The following is a 14,245-nucleotide window of genomic DNA, read 5'->3' as shown; positions in this document are numbered from 1 at the left end:
TTTTATCTCCAACACGCTCCAAGATGTCATTTGGCGCCTGAATATCACTAATATGGTCAACAGAATTATCGGAACCAAAAGTGATAGAAAGTTCAAACATGGCTCAGAACGGCGTATAACGTCATAATATCACGTTTTGGGCACATTTTGTTTTTTATCACCAACACGCTCCAAGATGTCATTTGGCGCCTGAATATCACAAATATGGTCAACAGAATTATCGGAAACAAAAGTGATAGAAAGTTCAAACATGGCTCAGAACGGCGTATAACGTCATAATATCACGTTTTGGGCACATTTGGATTTTGATCTCCAACATGCTCCAAGATGTCATTTGGCCCCTGAAAATCACAAATATGGTCACCAAAATTATCGGAACCAAAAGTGATAGAAAATTCAAACATGGCTCAGAACGGCGTATAACGTCATAATATCACGTTTTGGGCACATTTTGTTTTTTATCTCCAACATGCTCCAAGATGTCATTTGGCGCCTGAATATCACAAATATGGTCAACAGAATTACCGGAACCAAAAGTGATAGAAAGTTCAAAAATGGCTCAGAACGGCGTATAACGTCATAATATCACGTTTTGGGCACATTTGGATTTTGATCTCCAACATGCTCCAAGATGTCATTTGGCGCCTGAATATCACAAATATGGTCACCAAAATTATCGGAACCAAAAGTGATAGAAAATTCAAACATGGCTCAGAACGGCGTATAACGTCATAATATCACGTTTTGGGCACATTTTGTTTTTTATCTCCAACATGCTCCAAGATGTCATTTGGCCCCTGAATATCACAAATATGGTCACCAGAATTATCGGAACCAAAAGTGATAGAAAGTTCAAACATTGCTCAGAACGGCGTATAACGTCATAATATCACGTTTTGGGCACATTTGGATTTTGATCTCCAACATGCTCCAAGATGTCATTTGGCCCCTGAAAATCACAAATATAGTCACCAAAATTATCGGAACCAAAAGTGATAGAAAATTCAAACATGGCTCAGAACGGCGTATAACGTCATAATATCACGTTTTGGGCACATTTTGTTTTTTATCTCCAACATGCTCCAAGATGTCATTTGGCCCCTGAATATCACAAATATGGCCAACAGAATTATCGGAACCAAAAGTGATAGAAAGTTCAAACATGGCTCAGAACGGCGTATAACGTCATAATATCACGTTTTGGGCACATTTTGTTTTTTATCTCCAACACGCTCCAAGATGTCATTTGGCGCCTGAATATCACTAATATGGTCAACAGAATTATCGGAACCAAAAGTGATAGAAAGTTCAAACATGGCTCAGAACGGCGTATAACGTCATAATATCACGTTTTGGGCACATTTTGTTTTTTATCACCAACACGCTCCAAGATGTCATTTGGCGCCTGAATATCACAAATATGGTCAACAGAATTATCGGAAACAAAAGTGATAGAAAGTTCAAACATGGCTCAGAACGGCGTATAACGTCATAATATCACGTTTTGGGCACATTTGGATTTTGATCTCCAACATGCTCCAAGATGTCATTTGGCCCCTGAAAATCACAAATATGGTCACCAAAATTATCGGAACCAAAAGTGATAGAAAATTCAAACATGGCTCAGAACGGCGTATAACGTCATAATATCACGTTTTGGGCACATTTGGATTTTGATCTCCAACATGCTCCAAGATGTCATTTGGCGCCTGAATATCACAAATATGGTCACCAAAATTATCGGAACCAAAAGTGATAGAAAATTCAAACATGGCTCAGAACGGCGTATAACGTCATAATATCACGTTTTGGGCACATTTTGTTTTTTATCTCCAACATGCTCCAAGATGTCATTTGGCCCCTGAATATCACAAATATGGTCACCAGAATTATCGGAACCAAAAGTGATAGAAAGTTCAAACATTGCTCAGAACGGCGTATAACGTCATAATATCACGTTTTGGGCACATTTGGATTTTTATCTCCAACATGCTCCAAGATGTCATTTGGCCCCTGAAAATCACAAATATGGTCACCAAAATTATCGGAAACAAAAGTGATAGAAAGTTCAAACATGGCTCAGAACGGCGTATAACGTCATAATATCACGTTTTGGGCACATTTGGATTTTTATCTAAAACACGCTTCAAGATGTCATTTGGCGCCTGAATATCACAAATATGGTCAACAGAATTACCGGAACGAAAAGTGATAGAAAGTTCAAACATGGCTCAGAACGGCGTATAACGTCATAATATCACGTTTTGGGCACATTTTGTTTTTTATCTCCAACATGCTCCAAGATGTCATTTGGCCCCTGAATATCACATATATGGTCAACAGAATTATCGGAACCAAAAGTGATAGAAAGTTCAAACATGTCTCAGAACGACGTATAACGTCATAATATCACGTTTTGGGCGCATTTTGTTTTTTATCTAAAACATGCTCCAATATGTCATTTGGCCCCTGAATATCGCATATATGGTCAACAGAATTATCGGAACCAAAAGTGATAGAAAGTTCAAACATGGCTCAGAACGGCGTATAACGTCATAATATCACGTTTTGGGCACATTTTGTTTTTTATCTCCAACATGCTCCAAGATGTCATTTGGCCCCTGAATATCACAAATATGGTCACCAGAATTATCGGAACCAAAAGTGATAGAAAGTTCAAACATTGCTCAGAACGGCGTATAACGTCATAATATCACGTTTTGGGCACATTTGGATTTTTATCTCCAACATGCTCCAAGATGTCATTTGGCCCCTGAAAATCACAAATATGGTCACCAAAATTATCGGAAACAAAAGTGATAGAAAGTTCAAACATGGCTCAGAACGGCGTATAACGTCATAATATCACGTTTTGGGCACATTTGGATTTTTATCTCCAACATGCTCCAAGATGTCATTTGGCCCCTGAATATCACAAATATGGCCAACAGAATTATCGGAACCAAAAGTGATAGAAAGTTCAAACATGGCTCAGAACGGCGTATAACGTCATAATATCACGTTTTGGGCACATTTTGTTTTTTATCTAAAAAATGCTCCAATATGTCATTTGGCCCCTGAATATCACATATATGGTCACCAAAATTATCGGAACCAAAAGTGATAGAAAATTCAAACATGGCTCAGAACGGCGTATAACGTCATAATATCACGTTTTGGGCACATTTGGATTTTTATCTCCAACATGCTCCAAGATGTCATTTGGCCCCTGAATATTACAAATATGGCCAACAGAATTATCGGAACCAAAAGTGATAGAAAGTTCAAACATGGCTCAGAACGGCGTATAACGTCATAATATCACGTTTTGGGCACATTTTGTTTTTTATCTCCAACACGCTCCAAGATGTCATTTGGCGCCTGAATATCACAAATATGGTCAACAGAATTATCGGAACCAAAAGTGATAGAAAGTTCAAACATGGCTCAGAACGGCGTATAACGTCATAATATCACGTTTTGGGCACATTTTGTTTTTTATCTAAAACACGCTTCAAGATGTCATTTGGCGCCTGAATATCACAAATATGGTCAACAGAATTATCGGAACCAAAAGTGATAGAAAGTTCAAGCATGGCTCAGAACGGCGTATAACGTCATAATATCACGTTTTGGGCACATTTTGTTTTTTATCTCCAACACGCTCCAAGATGTCATTTGGCGCCTGAATATCACAAATATGGTCAACAGAATTACCGGAACGAAAAGTGATAGAAAGTTCAAACATGGCTCAGAACGGCGTATAACGTCATAATATCACGTTTTGGGCACATTTGGATTTTTATCTCCAACATGCTCCAAGATGTCATTTGGCGCCTGAATATCACAAATATGGCCAACAGAATTATCGGAACCAAAAGTGATAGAAAGTTCAAACATGGCTCAGAACGGCGTATAACGTCATAATATCACGTTTTGGGCACATTTTGTTTTTTATCTCCAACATGCTCCAAGATGTCATTTGGCGCCTGAATATCACAAATATGGTCAACAGAATTACCGGAACGAAAAGTGATAGAAAGTTCAAACATGGCTCAGAACGGCGTATAACGTCATAATATCACGTTTTGGGCACATTTGGATTTTTATCTCCAACATGCTCCAAGATGTCATTTGGCCCCTGAATATCACAAATATGGCCAACAGAATTATCGGAACCAAAAGTGATAGAAAGTTCAAACATGGCTCAGAACGGCGTATAACGTCATAATATCACGTTCTGGGCACATTTTGTTTTTTATCTCCAACACGCTCCAAGATGTCATTTGGCGCCTGAATATCACAAATATGGTCAACAGAATTATCGGAACCAAAAGTGATAGAAAGTTCAAACATGGCTCAGAACGGCGTATAACGTCATAATATCACGTTTTGGGCACATTTGGATTTTTATCTTCAGCATGCTCCAAGATGTCATTTGGCCCCTGAAAATCACAAATATGGTCACCAAAATTATCGGAACCAAAAGTGATAGAAAGTTCAAACATGGCTCAGAACGGCGTATAACGTCATAATATCACCTTTTGGGCACATTTTGTTTTTTATCTCCAACATGCTCCAAGATGTCATTTGGCCCCTGAATATCACAAATATGGTCACCAGAATTATCGGAACCAAAAGTGATAGAAAGTTCAAACATTGCTCAGAACGGCGTATAACGTCATAATATCACGTTTTTTGCACATTTTGTTTTTTATCTCCAACATGCTCCAAGATGTCATTTGGCCCCTGAATATCACAAATATGGTCACCAGAATTATCGGAACCAAAAGTGATAGAAAGTTCAAAGATGGCTCAGAACGGCGTATAACGTCATAATATCACGTTTTGGGCACATTTTGTTTTTTATCTCCAACATGCTCCAAGATGTCATTTGGCGCCTGAATATCACAAATATGGTCAACAGAATTACCGGAACCAAAAGTGATAGAAAGTTCAAACATGGCTCAGAACGGCGTATAACGTCATAATATCACGTTTTCGGCACATTTGGATTTTTATCTCCAGCATGCTCCAAGATGTCATTTGGCCCCTGAAAATCACAAATATGGTCACCAAAATTATCGGAACCAAAAGTGATAGAAAGTTCAAACATTGCTCAGAACGGCGTATAACGTCATAATATCACGTTTTGGGCACATTTGGATTTTTATCTCCAACATGCTCCAAGATGTCATTTGGCGCATGAATATCACAAATATGGTCAACAGAATTATCGGAACCAAAAGTGATAGAAAGTTCAAACATGGCTCAGAACGGCGTATAACGTCATAATATCACGTTTTGGGCACATTTGGATTTTTATCTCCAACATGCTCCAAGATGTCATTTGGCCCCTGAATATCACAAATATGGCCAACAGAATTATCGGAACCAAAAGTGATAGAAAGTTCAAACATGGCTCAGAACGGCGTATAACGTCATAATATCACGTTCTGGGCACATTTTGTTTTTTATCTCCAACACGCTCCAAGATGTCATTTGGCGCCTGAATATCACAAATATGGTCAACAGAATTATCGGAACCAAAAGTGATAGAAAGTTCAAACATGGCTCAGAACGGCGTATAACGTCATAATATCACGTTTTGGGCACATTTTGTTTTTTATCTCCAACATGCTCCAAGATGTCATTTGGCGCCTGAATATCACAAATATGGTCAACAGAATTACCGGAACCAAAAGTGATAGAAAGTTCAAACATGGCTCAGAACGGCGTATAACGTCATAATATCACGTTTTGGGCACATTTGGATTTTTATCTCCAGCATGCTCCAAGATGTCATTTGGCCCCTGAAAATCACAAATATGGTCACCAAAATTATCGGAACCAAAAGTGATAGAAAGTTCAAACATGGCTCAGAACGGCGTATAACGTCATAATATCACCTTTTGGGCACATTTTGTTTTTTATCTCCAACATGCTCCAAGATGTCATTTGGCCCCTGAATATCACAAATATGGTCACCAGAATTATCGGAACCAAAAGTGATAGAAAGTTCAAAGATGGCTCAGAACGGCGTATAACGTCATAATATCACGTTTTGGGCACATTTTGTTTTTTATCTCCAACACGCTTCAAGATGTCATTTGGCGCCTGAATATCACAAATATGGTCAACAGAATTATCGGAACCAAAAGTGATAGAAAGTTCAAACATGGCTCAGAACGGCGTATAACGTCATAATATCACGTTTTGGGCACATTTTGTTTTTTATCTCCAACATGCTCCAAGATGTCATTTGGCGCCTGAATATCACAAATATGGCCAACAGAATTATCGGAACCAAAAGTGATAGAAAGTTCAAAGATGGCTCAGAACGGCGTATAACGTCATAATATCACGTTTTGGGCACATTTTGTTTTTTATCTCCAACATGCTCCAAGATGTCATTTGGCGCCTGAATATCACAAATATGGTCAACAGAATTACCGGAACCAAAAGTGATAGAAAGTTCAAACATGGCTCAGAACGGCGTATAACGTCATAATATCACGTTTTCGGCACATTTGGATTTTTATCTCCAGCATGCTCCAAGATGTCATTTGGCCCCTGAAAATCACAAATATGGTCACCAAAATTATCGGAACCAAAAGTGATAGAAAGTTCAAACATTGCTCAGAACGGCGTATAACGTCATAATATCACGTTTTGGGCACATTTGGATTTTTATCTCCAACATGCTCCAAGATGTCATTTGGCGCATGAATATCACAAATATGGTCAACAGAATTATCGGAACCAAAAGTGATAGAAAGTTCAAACATGGCTCAGAACGGCGTATAACGTCATAATATCACGTTTTGGGCACATTTTGTTTTTTATCTCCAACACGCTTCAAGATGTCATTTGGCGCCTGAATATCACAAATATGGTCAACAGAATTATCGGAACCAAAAGTGATAGAAAGTTCAAACATGGCTCAGAACGGCGTATAACGTCATAATATCACGTTTTGGGCACATTTTGTTTTTTATCTCCAACATGCTCCAAGATGTCATTTGGCGCCTGAATATCACAAATATGGCCAACAGAATTATCGGAACCAAAAGTGATAGAAAGTTCAAAGATGGCTCAGAACGGCGTATAACGTCATAATATCACGTTTTGGGCACATTTTGTTTTTTATCTCCAACATGCTCCAAGATGTCATTTGGCGCCTGAATATCACAAATATGGTCAACAGAATTACCGGAACCAAAAGTGATAGAAAGTTCAAACATGGCTCAGAACGGCGTGTAACGTCATAATATCACGTTTTCGGCACATTTGGATTTTTATCTCCAGCATGCTCCAAGATGTCATTTGGCCCCTGAAAATCACAAATATGGTCACCAAAATTATCGGAACCAAAAGTGATAGAAAGTTCAAACATTGCTCAGAACGGCGTATAACGTCATAATATCACGTTTTGGGCACATTTGGATTTTTATCTCCAACATGCTCCAAGATGTCATTTGGAGCATGAATATCACAAATATGGTCAACAGAATTATCGGAACCAAAAGTGATAGAAAGTTCAAACATGGCTCAGAACGGCGTATAACGTCATAATATCACGTTTTGGGCACATTTTGTTTTTTATCTCCAACACGCTTCAAGATGTCATTTGGCGCCTGAATATCACAAATATGGTCAACAGAATTATCGGAACCAAAAGTGATAGAAAGTTCAAACATGGCTCAGAACGGCGTATAACGTCATAATATCACGTTTTGGGCACATTTGGATTTTTATCTCCAACATGCTCCAAGATGTCATTTGGCCCCTGAATATCACAAATATGGCCAACAGAATTATCGGAACCAAAAGTGATAGAAAGTTCAAACATGGCTCAGAACGGCGTATAACGTCATAATATCACGTTTTGGGCACATTTTGTTTTTTATCTCCAACACGCTCCAAGATGCCATTTGGCGCCTGAATATCACAAATATGGTCAACAGAATAATCGGAACCAAAAGTGATAGAAAGTTCAAACATGGCTCAGAACGGCGTATAACGTCATAATATCACGTTTTGGGCACATTTTGTTTTTTATCTCCAACATGCTCCAAGATGTCATTTGGCCCCTGAATATCACATATATGGTCAACAGAAATATCGGAACCAAGAGTGATAGAAAGTTCAAACATGTCTCAGAACGACGTATAACGTCATAATATCACGTTTTGGGCGCATTTTGTTTTTTATCTAAAACATGCTCCAATATGTCATTTGGTCCCTGAATATCACATATATGGTCAACAGAATTACCGAAACCAAAAGTGATAGAAAGTTCAAACATGGCTCAGAACGGCGTATAACGTCATAATATCACGTTTTGGGCACATTTGGATTTTTATCTCCAACATGCTCCAAGATGTCATTTGGCCCCTGAATATCACAAATATGGCCAACAGAATTATCGGAACCAAAAGTGATAGAAAGTTCAAACATGGCTCAGAACGGCGTATAACGTCATAATATCACGTTTTGGGCACATTTTGTTTTTTATCTCCAACATGCTCCAAGATGTCATTTGGCCCCTGAATATCACAAATATGGTCACCAGAATTATCGGAACCAAAACTAATAGAAAGTTCAAACATTGCTCAGAACGGCGTATAACGTCATAATATCACGTTTTGGGCACATTTGGATTTTTATCTCCAACATGCTCCAAGATGTCATTTGGCCCCTGAATATCACAAATATGGTCACCAGAATTATCGGAACCAAAACTAATAGAAAGTTCAAACATTGCTCAGAACGGCGTATAACGTCATAATATCACGTTTTGGGCACATTTGGATTTTTATCTCCAACATCCTCCAAGATGTCATTTGGCCCCTGAATATCACAAATATGGCCAACAGAATTATCGGAACCAAAAGTGATAGAAAGTTCAAACATGGCTCAGAACGGCGTATAACGTCATAATATCACGTTTTGGGCACATTTTGTTTTTTATCTCCAACATGCTCCAAGATGTCATTTGGCCCCTGAATATCACATATATGGTCAACAGAATTATCGGAACCAAAAGTGATAGAAAGTTCAAACATGGCTCAGAACGGCGTATAACGTCATAATATCACGTTTTGGGCACATTTTGTTTTTACCTCCAACATGCTCCAAGATGTCATTTGGCCCCTGAATATCACATATATGGTCAACAGAATTATCGGAACCAAAAGTGATAGAAAGTTCAAACATGGCTCAGAACGGCGTATAACGTCATAATATCACGTTTTGGGCGCATTTTGTTTTTTATCTAAAACATGCTCCAATATGTCATTTGGTCCCTGAATATCACATATATGGTCAACAGAATTACCGAAACCAAAAGTGATAGAAAGTTCAAACATGGCTCAGAACGGCGTATAACGTCATAATATCACGTTTTGGGCACATTTGGATTTTTATCTCCAACATGCTCCAAGATGTCATTTGGCCCCTGAATATCACAAATATGGCCAACAGAATTATCGGAACCAAAAGTGATAGAAAGTTCAAACATGGCTCAGAACGGCGTATAACGTCATAATATCACGTTTTGGGCACATTTTGTTTTTTATCTCCAACATGCTCCAAGATGTCATTTGGCCCCTGAATATCACAAATATGGCCAACAGATTATCAGAACCAAAAGTGATAGAAAGTTCAAACATGGCTCAGAACGGCGTATAACGTCATAATATCACGTTTTGGGCGCATTTTGTTTTTTATCTAAAACATGCTCCAATATGTCATTTGGTCCCTGAATATCACATATATGGTCAACAGAATTACCGAAACCAAAAGTGATAGAAAGTTCAAACATGGCTCAGAACGGCGTATAACGTCATAATATCACGTTTTGGGCACATTTGGATTTTTATCTCCAACATGCTCCAAGATGTCATTTGGCCCCTGAATATCACAAATATGGCCAACAGATTATCGGAACCAAAAATGATAGAAAGTTCAAACATGGCTCAGAACGGCGTATAACGTCATAATATCACGTTTTGGGCACATTTTGTTTTTTATCTCCAACATGCTCCAAGATGTCATTTGGCGTCTGAATATCACAAATATGGTCAACATTATCGGAACCAAAAGTGATAGAAAGTTCAAACATGGCTCAGAACGGCGTATAACGTCATAATATCACGTATTGGGCACATTTTGTTTTTTATCTCTAACATGCTCCAATGTGACATTTGGCCCCTGAATATCGCAAATATGGCCAACAGAATTATCGGAACCAAAAGTGATAGAAAGTTCAAACATGGCTCAGAACGGCGTATAACGTCATAATATCACGTTTTGGGCACATTTGGATTTTTATCTCCAACATGCTCCAAGATGTCTTTTGGCCCCTGAAAATCACAAATATGGTCAACAGAATTATCGGAACCAAAAGTGATAGAGAGTTCAAACATGTCTCAGAACGACGTATAACGTCATAATATCACGTTTTGGGCGCATTTTGTTTTTTATCTAAAACATGCTCCAATATGTCATTTGGCCCCTGAATATCACATATATGGTCAACAGAATTATCGGAACCAAAAGTGATAGAAAGTTCAAACATGGCTCAGAACGGCGTATAACGTCATAATATCACGTTTTGGGCACATTTTGTTTTTTATCTCCAACATGCTCCAAGATGTCATTTGGCCCCTGAATATCACATATATGGTCAACAGAATTATCGGAACCAAAAGTGATAGAAAGTTCAAACATGGCTCAGAACGGCGTATAACGTCATAATATCACGTTTTGGGCACATTTGGATTTTGATCTCCAACATGCTCCAAGATGTCATTTGGCCCCTGAATATCGCATATATGGTCAACAGAATTATCGGAACCAAAAGTGATAGAAAGTTCAAACATGGCTCAGAACGGCGTATAACGTCATAATATCACGTTTTGGGCACATTTGGATTTTGATCTCCAACATGCTCCAAGATGTCATTTGGCCCCTGAAAATCACAAATATGGTCACCAAAATTATCGGAACCAAAAGTGATAGAAAATTCAAACATCGCTCAGAACGGCGTATAACGTCATAATATCACGTTTTGGGCACATTTTGTTTTTTATCTCCAACATGCTCCAAGATGTCATTTGGCGTCTGAATATCACAAATATGGTCAACATTATCGGAACCAAAAGTGATAGAAAGTTCAAACATGGCTCAGAACGGCGTATAACGTCATAATATCACGTATTGGGCACATTTTGTTTTTTATCTCTAACATGCTCCAATGTGACATTTGGCCCCTGAATATCGCAAATATGGCCAACAGAATTATCGGAACCAAAAGTGATAGAAAGTTCAAACATGGCTCAGAACGGCGTATAACGTCATAATATCACGTTTTGGGCGCATTTTGTTTTTTATCTAAAACATGCTCCAATATGTCATTTGGCGCCTGAATATCACAAATATGGTCAACAGAATTACCGGAACCAAAAGTGATAGAAAGTTCAAACATGGCTCAGAACGGCGTATAACGTCATAATATCACGTTTTGGGCACATTTGGATTTTTATCTCCAACATGCTCCGAGATGTCTTTTGGCCCCTGAAAATCACAAATATGGTCAACAGAATTATCGGAACCAAAAGTGATAGAGAGTTCAAACATGTCTCAGAACGACGTATAACGTCATAATATCACGTTTTGGGCGCATTTTGTTTTTTATCTAAAACATGCTCCAATATGTCATTTGGCCCCTGAATATCACATATATGGTCAACAGAATTATCGGAACCAAAAGTGATAGAAAGTTCAAACATGGCTCAGAACGGCGTATAACGTCATAATATCACGTTTTGGGCACATTTTGTTTTTTATCTCCAACATGCTCCAAGATGTCATTTGGCCCCTGAATATCACATATATGGTCAACAGAATTATCGGAACCAAAAGTGATGGAAAGTTCAAACATGGCTCAGAACGGCGTATAACGTCATAATATCACGTTTTGGGCACATTTGGATTTTGATCTCCAACATGCTCCAAGATGTCATTTGGCCCCTGAATATCACATATATGGTCAACAGAATTATCGGAACCAAAAGTGATAGAAAGTTCAAACATGGCTCAGAACGGCGTATAACGTCATAATATCACGTTTTGGGCACATTTGGATTTTGATCTCCAACATGCTCCAAGATGTCATTTGGCCCCTGAAAATCACAAATATGGTCACCAAAATTATCGGAACCAAAAGTGATAGAAAATTCAAACATCGCTCAGAACGGCGTATAACGTCATAATATCACGTTTTGGGCACATTTTGTTTTTTATCACCAACACGCTCCAAGATGTCATTTGGCGCCTGAATATCACAAATATGGTCAACAGAATTATCGGAACCAAAAGTGATAGAAAGTTCAAACATGGCTCAGAACGGCGTATAACGTCATAATATCACGTTTTGGGCACATTTGGATTTTGATCTCCAACATGCTCCAAGATGTCATTTGGCCCCTGAAAATCACAAATATAGTCACCAAAATTATCGGAACCAAAAGTGATAGAAAATTCAAACATGGCTCAGAACGGCGTATAACGTCATAATATCACGTTTTGGGCACATTTTGTTTTTTATCTCCAACATGCTTCAAGATGTCATTTGGCCCCTGAATATCACAAATATGGCCAACAGAATTATCGGAACCAAAAGTGATAGAAAGTTCAAACATGGCTCAGAACGGCGTATAACGTCATAATATCACGTTTTGGGCACATTTTGTTTTTTATCTCCAACACGCTCCAAGATGTCATTTGGCGCCTGAATATCACTAATATGGTCAACAGAATTATCGGAACCAAAAGTGATAGAAAGTTCAAACATGGCTCAGAACGGCGTATAACGTCATAATATCACGTTTTGGGCACATTTTGTTTTTTATCACCAACACGCTCCAAGATGTCATTTGGCGCCTGAATATCACAAATATGGTCAACAGAATTATCGGAAACAAAAGTGATAGAAAGTTCAAACATGGCTCAGAACGGCGTATAACGTCATAATATCACGTTTTGGGCACATTTGGATTTTGATCTCCAACATGCTCCAAGATGTCATTTGGCCCCTGAAAATCACAAATATGGTCACCAAAATTATCGGAACCAAAAGTGATAGAAAATTCAAACATGGCTCAGAACGGCGTATAACGTCATAATATCACGTTTTGGGCGCATTTTGTTTTTTATCTAAAACATGCTCCAATATGTCATTTGGCGCCTGAATATCACAAATATGGTCAACAGAATTACCGGAACCAAAAGTGATAGAAAGTTCAAACATGGCTCAGAACGGCGTATAACGTCATAATATCACGTTTTGGGCACATTTGGATTTTTATCTCCAACATGCTCCGAGATGTCTTTTGGCCCCTGAAAATCACAAATATGGTCAACAGAATTATCGGAACCAAAAGTGATAGAGAGTTCAAACATGTCTCAGAACGACGTATAACGTCATAATATCACGTTTTGGGCGCATTTTGTTTTTTATCTAAAACATGCTCCAATATGTCATTTGGCCCCTGAATATCACATATATGGTCAACAGAATTATCGGAACCAAAAGTGATAGAAAGTTCAAACATGGCTCAGAACGGCGTATAACGTCATAATATCACGTTTTGGGCACATTTTGTTTTTTATCTCCAACATGCTCCAAGATGTCATTTGGCCCCTGAATATCACATATATGGTCAACAGAATTATCGGAACCAAAAGTGATGGAAAGTTCAAACATGGCTCAGAACGGCGTATAACGTCATAATATCACGTTTTGGGCACATTTGGATTTTGATCTCCAACATGCTCCAAGATGTCATTTGGCCCCTGAATATCACATATATGGTCAACAGAATTATCGGAACCAAAAGTGATAGAAAGTTCAAACATGGCTCAGAACGGCGTATAACGTCATAATATCACGTTTTGGGCACATTTGGATTTTGATCTCCAACATGCTCCAAGATGTCATTTGGCCCCTGAAAATCACAAATATGGTCACCAAAATTATCGGAACCAAAAGTGATAGAAAATTCAAACATCGCTCAGAACGGCGTATAACGTCATAATATCACGTTTTGGGCACATTTTGTTTTTTATCACCAACACGCTCCAAGATGTCATTTGGCGCCTGAATATCACAAATATGGTCAACAGAATTATCGGAACCAAAAGTGATAGAAAGTTCAAACATGGCTCAGAACGGCGTATA

The sequence above is a fragment of the Onthophagus taurus genome, chromosome 5, assembly GCF_036711975.1.
Source record: "Onthophagus taurus isolate NC chromosome 5, IU_Otau_3.0, whole genome shotgun sequence".
NCBI classification, from domain to species: domain Eukaryota; kingdom Metazoa; phylum Arthropoda; class Insecta; order Coleoptera; family Scarabaeidae; genus Onthophagus; species Onthophagus taurus.
The sequence above is the reverse complement of the archived record's forward strand: the minus strand, read 5'-3'. Positions refer to the sequence as shown.